Genomic DNA, 21,944 nt, shown 5'->3' on the forward strand with positions numbered 1-21,944 from the left:
AAGTTATGGATTTCTCACATGTAATGAAAATCGTTGTCAGAATCAATTCAAGCAGGAGCCCTCCAGCACTGCTTGTTTAAATCCTTACTTGACTATGTGGATTCTGCTTATGGTGAGCTGTTCCTCCATGCAGATGTGAGGTGGTTAAGCAGGGGGAAAGTCCTGCAAAGATTTTAGGATCTAATGCCCAAAATCATCACTTTTCTAAAATCAAGGAACAAATTGTGCAATGAGGTGTCAGTCAATGCATGGCTGCTAGACTTTGGGTTCCTTACTGACATAATGTCCAAATTGAACGAGCTGGACTGCAAACTGCAAGAAAAGGACAGAGACTTATCACATATGATCAGTGTGGTGAACGCATTCAAATTGAAACTGGGTCTGTGGTCCTCCCAGTTAAAGGATAAAATGCTGCAGCACTTCTCAAGTCTGCAGAAAATACTAGAAAAAATTGAAGACAAAGAAAAATGATTCCACCCAGAAAAGTTCTGTGCACAGGTGACCAAATTAGCAGACTAATTCAACAGGCAATTTCAAGAATTAGACATGATGGAGTCAATCGTCATATGTATCTCAAATCCATTCCTTCCAGCAGACATTCGTGGGTTGCCTGCGACATTCCATCAGGTGTTTGATTTACAAAGTAGTGGAATTGATATGGAGATAATTACCATGCAAAGTGATATTGAGTTGAAAGCCAGATCAAGAGACAGTGATTTTGGGGGACTCGTAAACTTAGAAAAGTATCCCCTTCTATTGTCCTTGCTTTAAAAGTGAAAGCTTACTTTGGTTCCACCTATCTGTGTGAGACGGCGTTCTCACAAATGGAGATGATCAAGTCCAAGTATCGCACCCACCTCACAGATGCTCATCTGCAGGACTGCATCCGACTAGCTATTTCAAATTACAACCCGAATTTCAAGACACTCGTATATAATGTGCAGTCACAAGTGTCACGCTGAGACTCGGTAAGTAGGGAAAATGTATAATTATGTATATTAAGCACTTGATCTCAGCTTGCATACAAGCATAGACTTGGACCAGTGATATAATAAAAGACATTATATGAGATGGAATGAGTGGAATCTTACCCTTAAAAATAAGAAGTATAATATGGAAGCATGCCACCAAAACTGAGCAAAAATTATATTCTTCGTGGAAAATGGAAAATTTCACATACAATCCTCAACTAAATCAAATAGTTATGACGTCTAAAGCTCAAATTGAATGGATATCTCCTATTATAGTACTAGGGTTAAATGTTAACACTAGTGTAATGCAACCAATAGTACACAAATTATGGGCCATAAAACAGAACAATATGTGGAAAACGGTGAAACTTGAGCCTGGTATGGAGGAACGTGGAATTGGATATATTTATAATAATAATGCGATCCAATCATATGACATATATTTAAATAAGGAAAGGCGAAAATGTTATTATCAGTGAAATCCTTTCCTATTTAATGGATCAGTCGTTGTGTACATTAGAAAAGAATGTGTATGTATTAGAAGTTGGTATAAATTATTTAAAGTAAATCAAACGTTTAATATAACTCATAATCCTCTTGAGAACAAATGTTTTTGTAATATTACTTCACTGACTGGTTGTGATTTCAATTTCATACTACCTGAAATTGAGAGTGGAAAAATTGAGGATCAATATCAGATATATAAAAGGATCAAATAGATACCTTTAGAACTTGAGATAAGTTTAGTTAAGCAATTAATTGATCATCCTGAATTGGAAAAACAATTACAAAAAGCTGAGAAGAATGCACAAAGGGTTACGATTACTGTTCACCACTCTACAAAGAAAATTAAACAAGTAGTTGAGCGTATAAAAAGTAGTATTGAAAATAACTGGTGGGAAGTGCTTTTGGGATGGTCTCCCACAGCAAGGATTTCTTAATATGATTTTACATCCTATTGTGATAATCTTAGCTTTCCAAGTTTTGATGGCAATTATGCTTATTGTTTTGGTGTGCTGGACTAAATGAAAATTCAGACAGCTAAAGTATATACAATCCATAAGCATTAAACAAAACTACTTGGGCACACAAGCAAGTGTGACCAAGGTGGGAATCAAGAGTAATGAGGAATTGTGCCAGTACGAAGACATGTCTGTTCGGTCTCCTGAGCCTTGAGCCAACACACTGGACAAGACCACAGACCCATTGGACTCACCAAATTATGAAGTGCTGGATTGATAAATAAGTTTATAACCCAAGAAGAAGGGGATTGTAACAAAAGAATTTGCTTTTTAGCTGCTCTGAAAAACTCTCACAGCACCCTGGACAGAGATATACTGACAGGCAATGACAGAGAGGGAGACACATGTTGTTAAAAATGTATCTCCCCAAAGTAGCATAACAAAGGTGGTGACAGTATCATGATGTTTTAGCTTGCATAAAACAGTAGTTAGTTTTAGATTTGAGGCTTTAGATAAGTTATACTTAATGCTAGTCCATAGCTAAAAATCCAAAACGGCAGCGACACTGATTTTACATTAGAAAACATCAAAGATGGAGGACACAGACTACATTGACCAATAGCAGATCAGAAACAGGAGTGAAATAAAGTTCAAACAGAGATGACTCAACTCACTCCAAAACACCTGAAGGGAGGGGTTAGAAGGAGGAGAAGTTTGAACGACAGGCAGAGTTGATTGGTTGAACAGTTGCCGCCCACGCAGGATAATTACTGAGCTTAAAAGATCAACCAATCAGAGAAGGGCAAAAACTGAATCTAAGGAGATGCTGACAGGCTGGTGGGTGTGGGTGGAGAAGATCAGAGAAGGAACAGCAGAAGAAGATCAGAGAAGAAGACAGTGAAAAGGAAAGATCAAAGAGCAGAGAAAAGCAGCAGCAGCAGCAGGAGAAGATTGCAGGCAACAGGCAGAAGGACTGAGATGATCCAGAGGGATTGTAGAAGAAGTGTGATTTTATATCTATTTTAAAAGACTGACTGGGTATGCCTGTAAATAAAGCTGTCTGTTTCTGAGTGTGATCCACCCAACCCCAATCTGTGATCGTTTAGCCACTGCTCACAGCATGGTAATGTTAAATTGTAATGCCTTTTCAATATATACACTTTTAATGCCTTCTTGTATAAGTGTATAGAAGCTCTGCTTGTTATTTTGTAAGCAGCTGCGATACTGTATAATAACATTGCATTAGGACTCTATGCATGTGTATGAGAGATCTCTATATGCCTTAAGTATCACATTATAACTGCTATATGGTCTATGTATGCTATGTTTCCTATGATTCCTAGCCTCTGTTTGCCAGAAGCTGGGAATGAGCAACAGGGAATGGCTCACTTGATGATGACCTGTTCTGTTCATTCCCTCTGGGGCACTTGGCATTGGCCATTGTTGGAAGACAGGATACTTGGCTAGATGGACCTTTGATTTGACCCAGCATAGCCGTTCTTATAATATCTGTATCTTTTATTTTTTATTATGCCATTTAAAATGTTATTTTTTAGAATATAATGTACTCTTTCTGACTTTATTAAATATACTGTAACTGCTTATTTCCTTTAAAAAAAAGATGATACTTTGTTTTCGAAGAATTACTGCTTGTATGTCAATCTTTTGAGCGGAGGGCTGTATCCATGTCCTTCCAAGACTTAGCAGGATCAGACTGCTCTGGGGAGTCCTCTGCGGGTCGGAGATAAGGCCCCCTAGTAAAACCCTGGCAATTCCTCTAGGGTGGGTCACCACCTTATTACCCATTTGGACAAAATTGATAATCAATTTATTGTTATAGGCAAGCCAGTATTGGAGTGCCTTGGGTCCAAATCTTGGGGTAACACCATAAAGAACGGTTACTTACCTTCTGTAACTGTTGTTCTTCGAGATGTGTTGTTCACGTCCATTACACATTAGGTGTACGCGCGCCGCGTGCACGGACGTCGGAAACTTTTTCCCTTAGCGGCTCCCGTCGGGCCGGCAGGGCCCCCTCCTTCCCGCCAGAGCGGCACCCCGCTCCAGGGTATATATATCCCTGCCGACCCGACCCCTCCGGTTCCTTCTTGCCGGAGACTCCGACAGAGAGGAAGGAGGGTGGGACGTGTAATGGACGTGAACAACACATCTCGAAGAACAACAGTTACAGAAGGTAAGTAACCGTTCTTTCTTCTTCGAGTGATTGTTCACGTCCATTACACATTAGGTGATTCCCAAGCTTACCATTGGAGGTGGGTAGGAGTCAAGGTACAACTGACTGTAGCACAGCCCAACCGACCATCGCGTCCTCTCTGGTCTGATGATGGATCGCGTAGTGGGCTGTGAACGTATGTACGGACGACCAGGTGGCCACCTTACAGATCTTCTGGATAGGGACCTGCGCCAAGAAGGCCGTTGAGGACGCTTGGGCTCTAGTCGAGTGGGCCCGGATCTCCGGGGCCGGAACATTGGCGAGCTCATAACAAGTGCGTATACAATGCACAATCCATGCCGACAAGCGCTGTGTCGAGATAGGCAAGCCTTTCATACGTTCCGCAATAGCAATGAACAGCTGGGGTGTTCTGCGGAACAACCTGGTCAGTTCCAGGTAAAATGCCAACGCCCTTCGGACATCCAGGGTATGTAGGCTGCGGTGGTGAGGGTCCGTATGGGGTTTAGGAAAAAACACCAGTAGGCAAATGTCCTGCCCCATGTGAAACTGTGATACCACCTTTGGGAGGAATTTGGGGTGCAGCCTCAGTTGCACCTTATCCTTATGGAACACTGTATAGGGTGGTTCCGAAGAGAGGGCCCTCAATTCCGATACCCTTCTGGCCGACGTGGAGGGAATGGTTTAATGGTAAAACATAGTAGCCAAGGAAAACCAAGCAATGGTACGTGAATAGCATAATGGCCAACAAGGGTCAGGCTAGAGACTCTTGCCTATATGCTCGGGGTATTACTGATCGCCATATTTGGGGTCGGGAAGGAATTTTCCTCCAGGGTAGATTGGCTCAGCCTCTGGAGGTTTTTCGCCTTCCTCCGCAGCATGGGGCAGGGATCACTAGCAGGAGGGTCTCAGCCGATTGAAGTCACTAAAACACAGGATTGGGGACTTCAACGGCAGAGTCCAGGGAAGGGTCTTGCGGCCTGCAGCATGCAGGGGGTCAGACCAGATGATCATAATGGTCCCTTCTGACCTTATAGTCTATGAGTCTATGAGACGTGATGGCCACGAGAAACGCCACCTTCCACGAGAGGTGCGTGAGGGAGCAAGTGGCTAGGGGCTCAAAGGGAGGACTCATGAGTCTTGTTAGGACTAGGTTCAGACTCCACGCCGGGCTAGGCGGGCGCGAGTAGGGAAACACCCTTTCCAGCCCCTTGAGGAATCGGGCCACTATGGGGTTGGAGAACACTGACACTCCCAACTCTCCCGGATGGAAGGCCGAGATAGCGGCTAAGTGAACTCTAATTGAGGCGGGCGCAAGCCCTTGATTCTTGAGGTGCAGTAGGTAGTCCAAGATCGACGGAACTGAGGCTTGTAAAGGCTGTATATATTGAGGCTCACACCAGTGGGAGAACCTTTTCCATTTTGCCAGGTAGGTCGCTCTTGTCGAGGGCTTCCTACTATTAAGGAGGATTTGCTGAACTTGGTGAGAGCACCTGTGTTCTGCATCATTCAGCCAGAGAGATACCACGCCGTGAGATGTAGCGAAGACAGGTTCGGGTGGAGTAGGCGACCTTTGTCTTGCGTGACTAGGTCGCGATGGAGGGGGAGGGTGATTGGATCGGCTATGGACAGTTCCAGCAGGGACGTGAACCAATGCTGGCGTGGCCAGGCCGGGGCGATAAGTATGATCGTCGCCTGTCCCTGCGGGTCTTGAGGAGAACCTTGTGTATGAGTGGGAACGGAGGGAAGGCATATCTCAGGCTCCCTCCCCATGGGATCATGAAAGCATCTGCTAATGATCCCCGGCTGAGGTTCTGGAACGAGCAGAACTGAGGGCATTGGCTGTTGTCCCTGGTGGCGAATAGATCCACCCGGGGAAAGCCCCACCTCCGGAAGATCGAATGCAGGACGTCTCGCCTCAACGTCCATTTGTGCATTCGGTAGGATCGGCTGAGGCGGTGTGCTAAGCCGTTTTGAATCCCCGGAAGATACGTCGCGATGAGGTGTATCGCATGGGCTATACAGAAGTTCCATAATTGGAGTGCCTCGTGACAGAGGGGAGAAGACCGGGACCCACCCTGCTTGTTTATATAGAACATGGCGGTAGTGTTGTCCATCAGGACTGCCACGCTGTGACCTTTTATGGTGGCGCGGAAGGTCTGACAGGCGAGGCGAACCGCTCTTAGCTCCTTCAGATTGATGTGAAGCAGCTTGTCTTCTCTGGACCACAGCCCTTGGGTCCGCAGTTCCCCCAGGTGTGCCCCCCAACCCAGGTCCGATGCATCTGTTACCAACGTCAGAGTGGGCTGTGGGGCAGTGAAGGGGATCCCTTCGCATACCTGTTGGCGATCGAGCCACCAGCGTAGCGAGCTGAGCACCTGGTTTGGGATCGTGACTACTTGATCCAATGGGTCTCTGTTGGGGCGATGCGTGTGGGCGAACCACAACTGTAAAGGCCGGAGCCTCAGGCGGGCATGTCTGACCACGTGTGTGCAAGCTGCCATTTGCCCCAGAAGCTGCATGCAACACCTTGCCGTTGTTGTGGGGAACTTTTGGACCGAGCTTACGGCTCTGTGAATCGACATGAACCGTGCCTCTGGTAGGCTTGCTTGCGCGGTTACTGAGTCTAGGGTTGCACCTATGAAGTCCAGCCTCTGTGTGGGGACTAACGTGGACTTGGGCACATTGACCCGGAGGCCGAGCTTGTCGAACGTCTGCAAGGCCAGCGTCACGTGAGATCGGACCTCGGCCTCCGACCTGCCTGCGAGTAGCCAATCGTCCAGGTACGGGAACACACGCATCCTTCTCTTTCGAAGGAAGGCTGCTACCACGGACATGCATTTCGGGAACACTCGTGGTGCTGACGCCAGGCCGAAGGGCAGGACCGTAAATTGGAAATGGCGCTGGTCGACAACGAAGCGCAGGAATCGCCTGTGAGCCGGATTGATTGCGATGTGAAAATAGGCATCTTTCATATTGAGGGCAGCATACCAATCCCCCGGATCCAGGGATGGGATAATAGTTCCCAGGGAGACCATACGGAAGCGAGCTTTGATCAGAAACTTGTTTAGATCGCGCAGGTCCAAAATAGGACGGAGGCCTCCTTTTGTCTTGGGGATCAGGAAGTATCTGGAGTAGAATCCTTTTCCCCTCAAGTCTGTTGGGACCTCTTCTACTGCTCCAGCAGCGAGAAGGGTCTGAACCTCCTGCGTGAGAAGTTGCTCGTGAGAAGGGTCCCTGAAGAGGGACGGGGAAGGGGGATGGCAGGGAGGGGGCGAGGAAAACTGGAGGGTATAGCCCGTCTTACTGTGCGCAGGACCCATCGGTCCGATGTTATGCGCGACCATGCCCGGTAGAAATGGGACAGGCGGTCTTTGAAAAACAGAGGAGGATCCGGTATGGAATATGGTACGCTGTCCTCGGGCGTAGCTTCAAAAGCCTGGTTTATTCCCTGGCTGTGGCTTGCCCTGGCCGTGACTCTGGCCCTGGTTAGGCGTATTGTTACGTCTCCGCCTGTTATCCCTGCCTCGACGGCGGTACGGCTCGTGTCGGGGGCAAGGGTGGTATTGCCTTTGCGGTGGCTGGGGTTTAAAGGGCTTACACTGCATTACCGGAGTGTGCATACCCAACGACTTAAGGGTCGCTCGTGAGTCCTTAAGGCTATGTAGCCTGGCGTCCGTCTGGTCGGAAAACAAACCCGAACCTTCAAACGGGAGGTCCTGCAGCGTGGTCTGCACCTCTGGCGGGAGACCTGAAGCCTGCAACCACGCCGAACGCCTCATCACGACTCCCGACGCAATTGTTCTAGCCGCAGCGTCGGCTGAGTCTAGGGCAGCCTGCAATGAGGTCTTGGCCACTGCCATTCCCTCATCCACCAGGGCCGTGAACTCCTGATGCGCGTCAGGTGGGAGGGAGTCCTTAAACTTGGCAACTGATGCCCAAGAGTTAAAATTGTGCCTGTTTAGAATCGCCTGCTGATTAGCGATCCTCAGTTGAAGGCCCCCAGATGAATAGACTTTCCTCCCAAATAAGTCCAATCTCTTAGCTTCCTTGCCCTTGGGGGCAGGAGCTTGCTGGCCATGCCGCTCTTTTTCGTTGACCGCCGAGACCACCAGCGAACAGGGGGACGGGTGTAGAAAGGGGAAGTCAAACCCTCTAGATGGGGCGAAGTATTTTCTCTCCACGCCTTTTGCAGTTGGCGCACTGGAGGCCGGTGTTTGCCACACCGTCTTATAGTTGGACTGTACTGTCCGTATAATCGGGAGAGCGACTCTGGAGGGGCCCTCTGGGCTCAGGATATCGACCATGGGGTCGTCCTGCTCTACAGTCTCCTCCGCTTGCAAGCCCAGATTGAGGGTTACCCGGCGAAGCTGGTCTTGGTGTGCCCGATGGTCAATCGGGGGAGGGCCGGACACCAGTGTGCCCGCTACCGCCTCATCTGGCGAGGAGGAAGAGGTCGGGGCCTTCTGCCCATCCTCATTATCCTGCAATCCGGCATCAGCCAGTTGTTCCTCTGCGGCCTGACCCGCACCGTGGGATTGGGACGGCACCGTACTCGGTGCCAAGTCCACTCCTTCCCGCTCCGGTAGTCTAGAGACTGTTGCCTCCCTATACGATGGCGGGCGGTGCCGCGGGGAGCGGGATCGGTACCCGGATGGCCCGGACCTCGAGGCCCTCGATGGGGGCCCTTGCTGGTGGTAGGCCCAGGGTGTCCAGAATGGCCATTGGCTCGGTTGGCCCCATTGGGACTGACCGTAGTCCCTGCTGGCCTGTGACCTCTGGGCATACCCGCCGTACCGGTCTGAGTCAGTCCCCGAGACCACAGACGGTGACCTGGAAGGCCACGGTGGAGCCGTAGGATGGTGCTGGTCCGGTTTTGGGGAGTAGCGCCTCCGGGCCTGGAATAGCGCCTCGCCGACCTGGACCTGGAACGGTACCGGTGATTGCGGGACCGGGAACGGCTACGGCTGGTCGGCATCGGGTAACGAACCGCCAACGCTTCGCAGTGCCGACTCGTGCTCGGTTGCTGAGTCGGTGCCGACCGCTTGTTGAAGCCCGACTGCTGCGGTGCTTCCTGCGCCGAGGGCAACCGGGAGTCCACCGAGGCAGAGCTCGACCGGGACCGGTTCCTGGAACGGTGCCGAGACGGCGACCGTGATGGGCGCACCATCGCCGGCTTGCCTCTGCGCGGCAGCATCGGCGGAGCACCCTCAGCGCGTGCCGGGGCCTCGACGGACAAAGCAATGAGGTCCTTAGCTGCCTCAAACGTGTCCGGAGTGGAGGGCTGTTCCATGAGCTCCTCCAGCCCTTCATCCTCACTCAACGCGCCCATCCCGGGGCTCGACGGGCCTTTTGGCGCCGGAGCCACTACCGGGGCCCGTGTTGGGGCCGTATCGGCCTTAGGGGCACTCGAGGTCTTTACCGGTGCCGCCCTCTTGTGCGGGGAGCGTCCTCGGGCCTTAGGTTGGCCCTTCGCTTTCGCCGGCGAAGATGATCGGCGTCGTGTATTTCCCCGCTGGGTCGGTGCCGCGGGCTTCGGGTGACCCGCCGGCACCGGTTCCCGCACCGATGCCGGGGCGCTCCGCACGGAGGCAGACGGTGCCGTCGAAGTGGATGGCTGTAACGCCGTCTCCATGAGCAGCTGCTTAAGGCGAAAGTCCCTCTCTTTTTTAGTTCTGGGCTTAAAGGCCTTGCAGATCTTGCAGCGCTCTTTCTGGTGAGCCTCCCCCAGGCAACGGAGACACGAGGCGTGGGGGTCGCTCAATGGCATAGGCCTGCGGCACGTGGCACAAGCCTTGAAGCCTTGGGCGTGTGGCATACCCCGCCGCCCAGGGCCGATGCCAGGGCTGAACAAACAACCACGGCAGGAACTTTAAGTACCCTAATGAGCTGTTAACTACTGGCTCAACACTACTACAAACTAACTGATAACTGCTAGATAACACTAATGACTATTGCTAAGGGACACTCTCAGACGAGAGACAGAGTTGTTCCAATGCCGCCACGGACGGTAAGAAGGAACTGGAGGGGTCGGGTCAGCAGGGATATATATACCCTGGAGCGGGGCGCCGCTCTGGCGGGAAGGAGGGGGCCCTGCCGGCCTGACGGGAGCCACTAAGGGAAAAAGTTTCCGACGTCCGTGCACGCGGCGCGCGTACACCTAATGTGTAATGGACGTGAACAATCACTCGAAGAAGAACTGTTGTTCTTAAGAACATAAGAACGGCCATACTGTTCATCTAGCCCAGTATCCTGTATTCTGACAGTGGCCAATGCCAGGTGCCCCAGAGGGAATGAATAACACCAGTGATCAATCCCCTGTTGCCCATTCCCAGCTTCTGGCAAACAGAGGCTAGGGACACCATCCCTGCCCATCCTAGCTCATAGCCATTGATGAAACTATCCTTGATGAATTTATCTAGTTCTTTTTTTTTAACCCTGTTATAGTCTCGGCCTTCACAACATCCTCTGGCAGAGTTCCACTGTAGGACTTTATTTGAGGTTTCTGTAATGTTCTGTAAGTTTCTGTATTATGGCATGTTACTATACTGTTTATATATGGTTTATCTGATGCTTTTGTACACTTAGGGCAATGGATGTCATTTTGTTGGCTTTGTCATTTTGAATATGGCTAAACAGTTGTTGGACTCCATAATGTAAGCTTTTCTGTATCGAACTTTGAGGCCCCTTTTCCCTAATGGCGGGAAAGGAAGGGAAGATGCCAGAAGGGTCTCTTGCCTTAGGGTTTTTGCATGCTAAAGTCTATATAAGGCCGCCGCGCCCAGCACAAACGCTATCTGCCACAGAGGCAGCCTGCAATCCGATTATATGGACCCTTTCCGAGAGTCAACATCTGTCATCGATACTCACTTGCAGATCATCGAGGAGTGTCCTGAGCTGTTCCACCTGCTCCATCAGGTTCTTTGTTCCTCCTGCTAGACACCATCTTCAGCAGTAGAAGGTCCAGAACCTAACGGCCGCTGCAATAACCTGGGTTGAGACCAGCTGTCTGCTGTCCAATCATGAGATATTTACATCAACCTGCAAGTATAAAAACGAACTTTATTACAGATACTCATAGCTTGTTAAGGGTCGTACAGGAGCCGGGGCTGAGCCGGGCTTCAAGCCCAACTGGTTCAAAACCACTGAGTTATTTTACTGTTCTCTCTCTGTTTATCCCCTTGGTTCCCAGTTGTGTTTGTTTCCCTAAATAACATAATTTTGATTTGCACCTTCAATCTGGGTTCAGTTTTCACTCACCTGGGAAGGTGGGTGGGTAATGAAGATTTTTAACAGGTGATCGATACTGCGTCTGGGTGCAAACACCAATCTCTGATTCATTAGTTTTCAACTGCTGTTATAAATTAAGAGGACAATAGATTTGGCGAACAAAGCGGCAAGATCCAGCTTTAAAATCCATTAGCTGCCACGTTAATTGCAATACCAGCTGCCACTTCAGTCACCTTGGAACCCTTTTTAAGTTTCCCACTTCTTACCTTATTATTTACTCAGATTGGTTTGAACATAAAGGTCCCTAGACCTTGGGAAGGAAAGGGATAGCTACTGAGCTGTCTTCTCTTCACCTGGAAGGAACAAGCTTAGCATAGTGGGCACTGTTTAGGTGAGCTGTTTCACCCAGCCGAAAGGCCCGATGAGCGTAGAGCCCTGGCTTTCGGATCCACGGACCTGGTCAGTCCCGATCGTGGAAGTTCGGCGAGCGCGGCTCTCTCAGTGAGACTCGGGCGAGAACCGTTTAGTATTCCGACCACTGAGGTCCGGTGAATGTGAGCCACATCCCAGCCTTCTCACTTAATTGTCAGGTGGGCCCAGAGGTGTGGATAAAGCCCTGTCTGGAAGCCAGCCCGGTGGGCACAGGCAGACTCGGACTCCGGGTGCTGTCTGAAATCATTAGTGTCTGAGTGTTTCGGTGGGTAGGGCACCAGCTATTGCTAAGGGTAAGATGGCAGAGAAAATCTTTGTCATCACAGGTTGGACAAGGCAGACAAATAAAAACTCTGAGTACTGTGTAAATTTATTCGGGAAAAACCAGAACCTGTGTGCAGAGGGTCTATTTTCGGGGGAGGATGCCTTAAGCTAATTATGTAAGACCTGGGAAAGATTCATGGTTTCCAAACCCTCTCCCAAGAAAAAGGCAAAGAAAAGAGCTTTGATTTATGGATTAGTCATGGTGGCAAAAGAATTAGGCAAACAGTTAAAAATCCATCAGGAAGCAGCTTCCAAAACTCAAAGCCACCTTACTGAGAAGGAAGCTGAAATAGAAAAGCTTACAGCAAAACACAACACAGCATCAGCACAGGTTCTCAATCAGACACTGCAGCTAAATCAGCTTGAGGAGCAGTTAAAAGAACTGAATAGCAGCTTATTAAAGAAAGAAAAGGAAAATTATGTTCTATCTAAAAAGCTTGAAGATTCCCAGGATGAGAGAACTAGTAAAGGAAGTTAAGAAAGAAAAAAAAAGGAACTGGGAATCATGTTATCTGTAATCAGAAAATCCAAAATTTGAAAGATCAGCTGCAGAAAAACCAAAGGGTCATTAGTGCAATACACACAGACCCTTTGCGGGGCTATGAGTCTAGTGAATCAGAGGCGGGGGTGGTAGGTTTGAAAAAGGTACAGCACTGCATGAGTACACTGACAGATACACTCCACCAACTGCCCCTGAAGAAGGGTTAGAACCACAGGCATATGAGGAGGGGAGAAGACTCCCTTCAGTGGCACCCATTGTTAGATGAAAACGTATGTGTTGTGTGCTCTATGATGTTTTAGTACTGTGTGTATTAATAGTTATGACAATTGTTCAATGTTCGGGTAAAGTTATGTCCTCTTGGACATTTTCGCGCGCGTTGCGCTAAGGTCGGAAAAAGCTGACGGACTCTCGTGTGAAATCCAGTTCCAGCAGGAGTCACTGTGGAACTTTGGCACCCTGGTGCTTTTAAAAAGGATTCCATGACTGTTAGCTGTCACTGTCCATCCAAGAGGCAGTCGAGTGCGGTTCCTTTGCACGGCGATGGACCAAGAGACCAGCGTTGTCAAGGAGGGCGTATACTATCTAATCGAACTTAATCTGTCCGGTATCTTGCATATCCAGAGTCACCAACTTACCTGGTTCCGGATCCAGTCCAATCCTGTGTTCCTCTCGCCTCGTTCTGAAATCGGTCGTCAGGGGATTTGAGGTCCAGGGCCCTCCAAACACCAGCTACGAAAGAAACAGCATTTTAACATCATCTGCCCAGAAGCCTCTGACAGAGTAGAGTATTGGGATATTTTGGTTTCCTTTATTTTGCTGTGTTACCACGGGAGGGATATTTGGGGCCCAGGTTTAATACCCATAGGGGCAACTGCCACTGTTTGTTATCTGTTTATGGTTACTAGTTTTCCCTTTTTCTATCTTTGTTGCTATTCCCAAATAAACCGTTTATGTTTTCGAAGAGCGTTGTTTCTCTCCTCTTCTTTCCCTGCATACACATGTACATAGGTGGGAGGAGTGAGCCAGATAGACACTTCACAGATGACAAACCCTGGGTGCCAGTGAAAAAGACCTGTCTACTGTAAAGGTATCTCTACAATTCCCTCTATCTCCCTTTTATTTCACCACCTCTCTTACCCCCGTTACACCATCACTACCACTGTGGTGCACTATGGGCTCAATAGGCCACCAGAGACCTGTTATGACATCTGAGCCTTAGGGCCGGAACAGGCCAGGGCGATAGGCAAACAAATGTGCCCGTTAAATAAAGAAAGGGCCCTGGATTGGTTAGTTAAGCTAAATAGTACAGCTGGCCTAAGCAAAGAGAACACCATAACATTAATTCAGGAGTGTATGAACGATTATGAGTTTGGGGCCTTACCCAATGAAGTCCAAATGGCCAGTTGTAGCGGGGTGGCTACCCGCTCCAGCCCTGACAGGGTTGGAATAGCCCTTGGAGAGGGTTGTGGCAGGGGAAAAGCTGGGCTGACTGGGGAAGCAGCCGCAACTGGGCCACACTCCAGTCAGACCACAGCTGGCCGGTATAAAAAGGCTGTGAGCCAGAGGTCAAACAGTCTCCTTCTGCCTGTAGAGAGAGAAGAGCCTGGCTGCAGGGAGCTAGAGACAGGGTACCTGAGTGGAGCAGGACTGGGGAAAGGCAGAGGAGCTGGGAAGGCTCCAGCCTGGAAAGCCCCAGGCTGCGGCCTAGCATTAGGCCAACAGGTACTGGGGGTTGCAGAGGGCAGCCCAGGGGTAGGCAAAGGCAGCAGGTCCAAACCCAAATTCGCGTATGATGAGTGGCTTATACTGCAGTCAGCCCCAGGGAGTGGGGCTAGATGGTGACTGGCAGTAGCCTTACACTGAGGCGAGGTGGGGTTAAGTGGGTGGGGGTTCCCCTGGGTGGGGAGACCCAGAGTGTGGGGGTACTGCCAGGGGGACAGCAACCCAGAGAAAGGGGCACCAGGGTCCTAGGAGGGACACGGGGGCCAAGGGGCAGGCAGATCACCAGCCTGCAGAGGGCGCTCCGGAGCTGGGACAAGCTAATTCCCATGGACGACCAGCAGGAGGCGCCGCAGGGGTGAGTCCACATCCTTACACCAGTGTTGATGAACTAGTAGAAATATACTTAGCTGTGATAAAACTGAATTATCCTTATGAAAATGTGTTGGGTAAAATGTATTCAGAAAAGCAAAAATCTTCTGAACGTCTTGAAAAGTTCCAGGTATGTCACCTATTGTCAATGGCATAGCCACTTGTGACACCCCTGATTTCAGGGAAATGTTCATGCAGGGTCTACTTCCAGCTACCATGGGATCTGCCAACCCTTGAATTGTTGGCCTAAAAGAGCTGGAAAGCCGAGCTAGGGAGGCATATGAACTGCAATGGGAAGCTTATCCCAGCTCAGGTGACAAGAAAAAGGTTTCTCCCGTTCAGGGTGTTGATTACAAAAAGGGCAATGATTTTAAAGATAAGAACAATAACAACAAATACGTTAAAGCTCGGGACTCAAATTACAATCAAGGTACTGCTAATGAATTGTGGGGTTTCGGGTCGTGTCATAACTATAAAGGGAAGGGTAACAGCTGTCCTATGTACAGTACTATAAAATCCCTCCTGGCCAGAGACTCCAAAATCCTTTTCCCTGTAAAGGGTTAAGAAGCTCAGGTAACCTGGCTGGCATCTAACCTAAAGGACCAATAAGGGGACAAGATACTTTCAAATCTTGGGGGGGGAAGGCTTTTGTTTGTGTTCTTTGTTTGGGAGTGTGTTCGTTCTCGGGACTGAGAGGGACCAGACATCAATCCAGGTTCTCCACATCTTTCTTAACCAGTCTCTCCTATTTCAAACTTGTAAGTAAATAGCCAGGCAAGGCGTGTTAGTTTTCCTTTGTTTTCTCAACTTGTAAATGTACCTTTTACTAGAGTGTTTATCTTTGTTTGCTGTACTTTGAACCTAAGACTAGAGGGGAGTCCTCTAAGCTCTTTAAGTTTGATTACCCTGTAAGGTTAATTTCCATACTGATTTTACAGAGATGATTTTTACCTTTTTTTCTTTAATTAAAAGCTTTCTTTTTAGAACCTGATTGATTTTTCCTTGTTTTAAGATCCAAGGGGTTTGGATCTTGATTCACCAGGAGTTGGTGGGAGGAAGGAGGGAGGATGGTTAATTTCTCCTTGTTTTAGATCCCAAGGGGATTAGATCTGTGTTCACCAGGAGTTGGTGGGAGGAAGGAGGGGGGGATGGTTAATTTCTCCTTGTTTTAAGATCCAAGGGGTTTGGATCTGTATTCACCAGGGAATTGGTGAAAGGTTTCTCAGGGCTTCCCAGAAAGGGAATCTAATTGGGAAATGGTGGCAGCGGACCAGAGCTAAGCTGGTAGTTAAGCTTAGAAGTTTTCATGCAGGCCCCTACATTTGTACCCTAAAGTTCAAAGTGGGGATCCAGCCTTGACAGGTCGGTTCTCTGGAAAAGACTATTAAATTATGAAACCAGGGACCAGATTGATCATCTGCCAACAGACGAGTTATTCAGAAGGCTGTCCAGGTATGAAGGGGACCAGCCAGCAGCCGAAGCGGCAGCTCCCACTAAATCAGGAGCGCCGCAATGCTCATTTTGAGGATGCCAAGCTCTCCCTCTCCCTTCATGTGTGGCCACCATTAACAACAATAGGTGGGGGAAGCCAGTCACTGACATCTGGCTGGCTGGGGAGTTTGGACACATTCAGCAAACAATGCTACTGGATACTGGAGCCACTATGTCAATCATTTGCACAAGGCTGCCCCCTTAGCTAAACAACTACCAATCCAAGAGGTTAAAGGGCTTGAAAGCTATAACAGGAAAGAAAGCACAGTGCCATTCTTGCAGCCCATTCAATGCATAGTTGGGACATTGATGGTGGAGGCCTCCCTCGAAATACAAAAACTAGATGGGCATGGCATCCTGGGCTTTATTATTTTATTAAAAAGGTTAAATGTCATAGTAGACCTCCCGAATCAAATGCTTGCCCAAAGTCAGAATGGGGAAGGAGGTGTCATAGTGCATGTTTCACACAGGTGAGTGTGCTGAAAGTCCCAACCAGTTTAGAAAAGCCTCTTTGGGAACTGGACATTGCTGAAATTACCGACAAGTACCCTAATGCATTTGCTAAAAACAAATTAGACTGTGGCAAGATACAGGCAGAGGTTATGGTGGAGGATCCAGACCCGAGGCACCAATGGCAATATAAAAATACTCACGAGAGGCCCAGGAGGGGATCTGCAGCACCATAGACTCTTTAAAGGCACTGGGAGTTCTAATTGAAACTGCCTGCGTCTGTAATGCCCTGATCTGGCCGGTGCTTAAAGCAGACAATCACTTGTAGGTTGACAGTTGCTTATCGAGCCCTAAATCAAGTTACACCGAGATTAGCACCCGTAGTAGTCAAATTCCCTGAAATCATGGCAGCAATAGTGGCAGGAGCGCAGTGGTTCTCTGTTATTGATCTTACCAATGCCTTGTTTTCAATACCCTTGAATCACAGTAGTTGGTATAAATTTGCTTTCACCTTTGATAACCAACAAGTAACTTTTACAAGGGTACCCCAAGGCTACCACAATGCGCCCCTGTTATGCCACCGCTTCATAACTAGGATGTGGAAAGATCTTGCCCACAAGGATAAGGAGATTAGTTATGTGAACGACATCCTAGTTGCCACTAAGTCGCAAGAAGAAAACCTGATGGTTTTAGATGAGATGCTGAGAGTCATCCAACAGACTGGGTTTTTAATATAAGTCCATACAAGGCACAGCTGGTAAAGCAGCAGGTAACATATTTTAGACGCAAATCAAGTTGATCTCATCTGTAAGCTGCCAGCGCCCAGGGACATTTCTTCTCTGAGATCCTTTTTAGGCCTGGTAGGATTCTCCAGAGACTTTATTGACGGCTACGCTGAAATCGCTCATCCCCTCTACGCCCTCCTAAGAAAAGGTGGGGATTGGGCATGGGGAGAACAGGAACAAGAGGCGGTATGCAAGATTAAGCAAGCTTTAGTGTGCGCTCCGGCGCTTGCATATCCCCAGCCTGACAAGCCTTTCCATCTACAGCTTGCCACTACAGAACAAGGGTTAAGCCAGGGGTCTCAAACATGTGGTATGCAGCTTACAGAGTTATTTCCTGCAGCCCACTCTAGGCCCCAACTCCATGAGTGTGCTGGGGCTGGAGCACCCACGGGGAAAAATTAGTGGGTGCTTTGCACCCACCGGCAGCCATGGTCCCTCTTCACCTCCTCCTCCCCCCGGCCTGAGTGCGCTGCGTCCACGCTCCTCCGCCTACCGCCCAGCACTTCCCACCCAACCACTGCCAAACAGCTGTTTGCACACTCCGGGGCGGGGGAGAAGGGAGGAGCAGGAACGTGGCATGTTCAGGGGAGGAGGCGGGGAAGAGGTGGGGCTGGGGTGGGGATTTGGGGAAGGGTTTGGAATAGGGGCAGGTTTGAGTGAGGTGCCTTACTGAGTGTTTATATTTTATTAAAACCCCTTGTTATTTCTGCCCTTGGTGCAAAATGCAATGTATACTGGTGAAGCTTCTGGGTCATTGAACTAAGAAGCTGTGGAAGTGGTGTTTTGTCTTGTGGCTAGAATTGTTGTGTTTAATTTTCTACAGGACAGCCTAGGGTTTTTTTTTTTTTTTTTTTTTGTGAACAGGGACTGCTAACAGGGAGTTTCGCAAGGGAGTTTGGAAGGGGAGTGGGAAGGGGCAAGGTTCACTTGCTGTCCTTTAAAACCTGTAAATTAAACTACATCCAAAACTTCTTGATTTAAACAAAACCCTTTCATTAACTAGGTAGCTGCAGGAGACAATGTAGGCAGAAGCACAGCAGCAGAATGGGGGCTATCCAGTTTATTGCGCTGAGTGCAGCATGTATGATTACCTGCCTTGTGGGCAGGTGTTGTATGTGTGCATTCAGTGCAAGGAGCTCCTGGCCCTCAGAGACCGCGTATAGGCTTTGGAGGCCAGGGTGGCGGAACTGGAGGAGCTAAGGGAGGCAGAGAGGTATGTTGATGAGGCTTTCCGGGACACTGTAGAATGTCCCACCTCTGGTCAGACAGCCCCTGCGGTGTTGAGGAGGATGAAAGGCCCAGGGAAGCAGAACAGTCAATGGGAGCAGAGGGAAACCTTCCCATAGTTGGGACCCTCCTTCCAGATGGTGTTAGGGTATCCTCTTGCACTGAGGTTACCTCTCCAGGGGAGGGAACTCCAGTCACTAGGAAAAGGCAGGGTGTTAGTAATGGGAGATCCGATCATTAGAAACATAGATAGCTGGGTTTGTGATGACCGGGAGAACCGTATGGTGACTTGCCTGCCTGGTGCGAAGGTTGCGGATCTCTCGAGGCATCTGGATAGACTGATGTATAGTGCTGGGGAGGAGCTGGTGGTTGTGGTACATGTAGGTACCAATGACAGAGGGAAGGGTAGGAGAGATGTCCTGGAGGTCAAATTTAGGCTGCTAGGGAAGAGACTGAAATCCAGGACCTCTATGGTGGCATTCTCAGAAATGCTCCCAGTTCCACACGCAGGGCCAGGTAGGCAGGCAGAGCTTCAGAGTCTCAATGCGTGGATGAGACGATGGTGTAGAGAAGAGGGGTTTAGATTCATTAGGAACTGGGGAAACTTTTGGGATGGGGGGGGCCTATACAGGAAAGATGGGCTCCACCTAAACCAAAGTGGAACCAGACTGCTGGCACTTAACATTAAAAAGGTTGCAGAGCAGTTTTTAAACTAGGAGATGGGGGAAAGCCGACTGCTGCAGAGGAGTATGTGGATCGGACAGAGACTTCTCTTAGAGGAAAGTCTATTGATAGAGATTCTCTAGGTTATAGTCAGGAGCAGAGGACGGAAGAGGATAATGTAAGGGCCAGATCAGACGAGAAACGTTCACATAAAAAAATCAGACACATCAGAAAAGGGCAGACAAATAAACAGTGACAAGTTTTTAAAGTGCTTGTACACAAATGCTAGAAGTCTAAATAATAAGATGGGTGAACAAGAGTGCCTTGTGATAAAGGAGGATATTGATATAATACGCATCACAGAAACCTGGTGGACTGAGGACAATCAATGGGACACAAACATTCCAGGGTACAAAATATATCGGAAGGACAGAACAGGTCGTGTGGGGGGGAGTGGCACTATATGTGAAAAAAAATGTAGAATCAAATGAAGTAAAAATCTTAAGTGAGTACACATGTTCCATAGAATCTCTATGGATAGTAATTTCATGCTGTAATAAAAATATAACATTAGGGATCTATTATCGACCACCTGACCAGGATAGTGATAGTGATGATGAAATGCTAAGGGAAATTAGAGAGGCTATCAAAATTAAGAACTCAATAATAGTGGGGGATTTCAATTATCCCCATATTGACTGGGAACATGTCACTGCAGAACGAAATGCAGAGACAAAATTTCTCGATACTTTAAATGACTGCTTCTTGGAGCAGCTGGTACGGGAACCCACAAGGGGAGAGGCAACTCTCGATTTAGTCCTGAGTGGAGCGCAGGAGCTGGTCCAAGAGGTAACTATAACAGGACCGCTTGGAAATAGTGACCATAATATAATAACATTTAACATCCCTGTGGTGGGAAGAACATCTCAACAGCCCAACACTGTGGCATTTAATTTCAAACAGGGGAACTATGCAAAAATGAGGGGGTTAGTTAAACAGAAATTAAAAGGTACTGTGACTAAAGTGAAATCCCTGCAAGCTGCCTGGATGCTTTTTAAAGACACCATAATAGAGGCCCAACTTCAGTGTATACCCCAAATTAAGAAACACAGTAAAAGAACTAAAAAAGAGCCACCGTGGCTTAACAACCATGTAAAAGAAGCTGTGAGAGATAAAAAGGCATCTTTTAAAAAGTGGAAGTCAAATCCTAGTGAGGTAAATTGAAAGGAGCATAAACACTGCCAAATTAAGTGTAAAAATGTAATAAGAAAAGCCAAAGAGGAGTTTGAAGAACGGCTAGCCAAAAACTCAAAAGATAACAACAAAATGTTTTTTAAGTACGTCAGAAGCAGGAAGCCTGCTAAACAACCAGTGGGGCCCCTGGATGATTGAGATACAAAAGGAGCGCTTAAAGACGATAAAGTCATTGCGAAGAAACTAAATGAATTCTTTGCTTCAGTTTTCACGGCTGAGGATCTTAGGGAGATTCCCAAACCTGAGCCGGATTTTGTAGGTGACAAATCTGAGGAACTGTCACAGATTGAAGTGTCACAAGAGGAGGTTTTGGAATGAATTGATAAACTTAATATTAACAAGTCACCGGGACCAGATGACATTCACCCAAGAGTTCTGAAAGAACTCAAATGTGAAATTGCGGAACTATTAACTAGGGTTTGAAACCTGTCCTTTAAATTGGCTTCTGTACCCAATGACTGGAAGATAGCTAATGTAATGCCAATATTTAAAAAGGGCTCTAGAGATGATCCCGGCAATTACAGACTGGTAAGTCTAATGTCAGTACCGGGCAAATTAGTTGAAACAATAGTAAAGAATAAAATTGTCAGACACCTAGAAGAACATAAATTGTTGGGCAAAAGTCAACAAGGTTTCTGTAAAGGGAAATCATGTTTTACTAATCTATTAGGCCTGGTCTACACTAGGCGTTTATGTCGAAGTTATCGCCGTTACATCGAATTAACCCTGCACCCATCCACACTGCAATGCTATTTAGTTCGACATAGAGGTCTCTTTAATTCGACTTCTGTACTCCTCCCCGACGAGGGGAGTAGCGCTAAATTCGACATGGCCATGTCGAATTAGGCTAGGTGTGGATGGAAATCGACGCTAATAGCTCCGGGAGCTATCCCACAGTGCACCACTCTGTTGACGCTCTGGACAGCAGTACGAGCTCGGATGCTCTGACCAGCCACACAGGAAAAGCCCCGGGAAAATTTGAATTTGAATTCCTTTTCCTGTCTGGCCAGTTTGAATCTCATTTCCTGTCTGGACATCGTGGCGATCACAGCAGCACTGGCAACGATGCAGAGCTCTCCAGCAGTGATGGCCGTGCAGTCTGTGAATAGAAAGAGGGCCCCAGCATGGACTGATCGGGAAGTCTTGGATCTCATCGCTGTGTGGGGTGATGAGTCTGTGCTTTCCGAGCTGCGATCCAAAAGACAGAATGCAAAGATCTACGAGAAGATCTCTAAAGACATGTCAGAGAGAGGATACAGCCGGGATGCAACGCAGTGCCGCGTGAAAATCAAGGAGCTGAGACAAGGCTACCAGAAGACCAAAGAGGCAAACGGACGCTCCGGATCCCATCCCCAGACATCCCGTTTCTACGAG

At 48.3% G+C, this 21,944-nt stretch overlaps 1 long non-coding RNA gene across 1 annotated transcript; it reads left to right on the forward strand.

The window, feature by feature from the left end:
- Positions 1-2,432: 2,432 nt before the first annotated feature.
- Positions 2,433-11,107, forward strand: LOC117872584. The gene is made up of 3 exons (XR_004644523.1): positions 2,433-2,971; positions 10,569-10,638; positions 10,998-11,107. It is a non-coding gene; the product is annotated as an uncharacterized LOC117872584 (long non-coding RNA).
- The last annotated feature ends 10,837 nt before the right edge of the window (positions 11,108-21,944 follow it).

This window comes from Trachemys scripta, chromosome 2 (assembly GCF_013100865.1).
Source record: "Trachemys scripta elegans isolate TJP31775 chromosome 2, CAS_Tse_1.0, whole genome shotgun sequence".
NCBI lineage: Eukaryota > Metazoa > Chordata > Testudines > Emydidae > Trachemys > Trachemys scripta.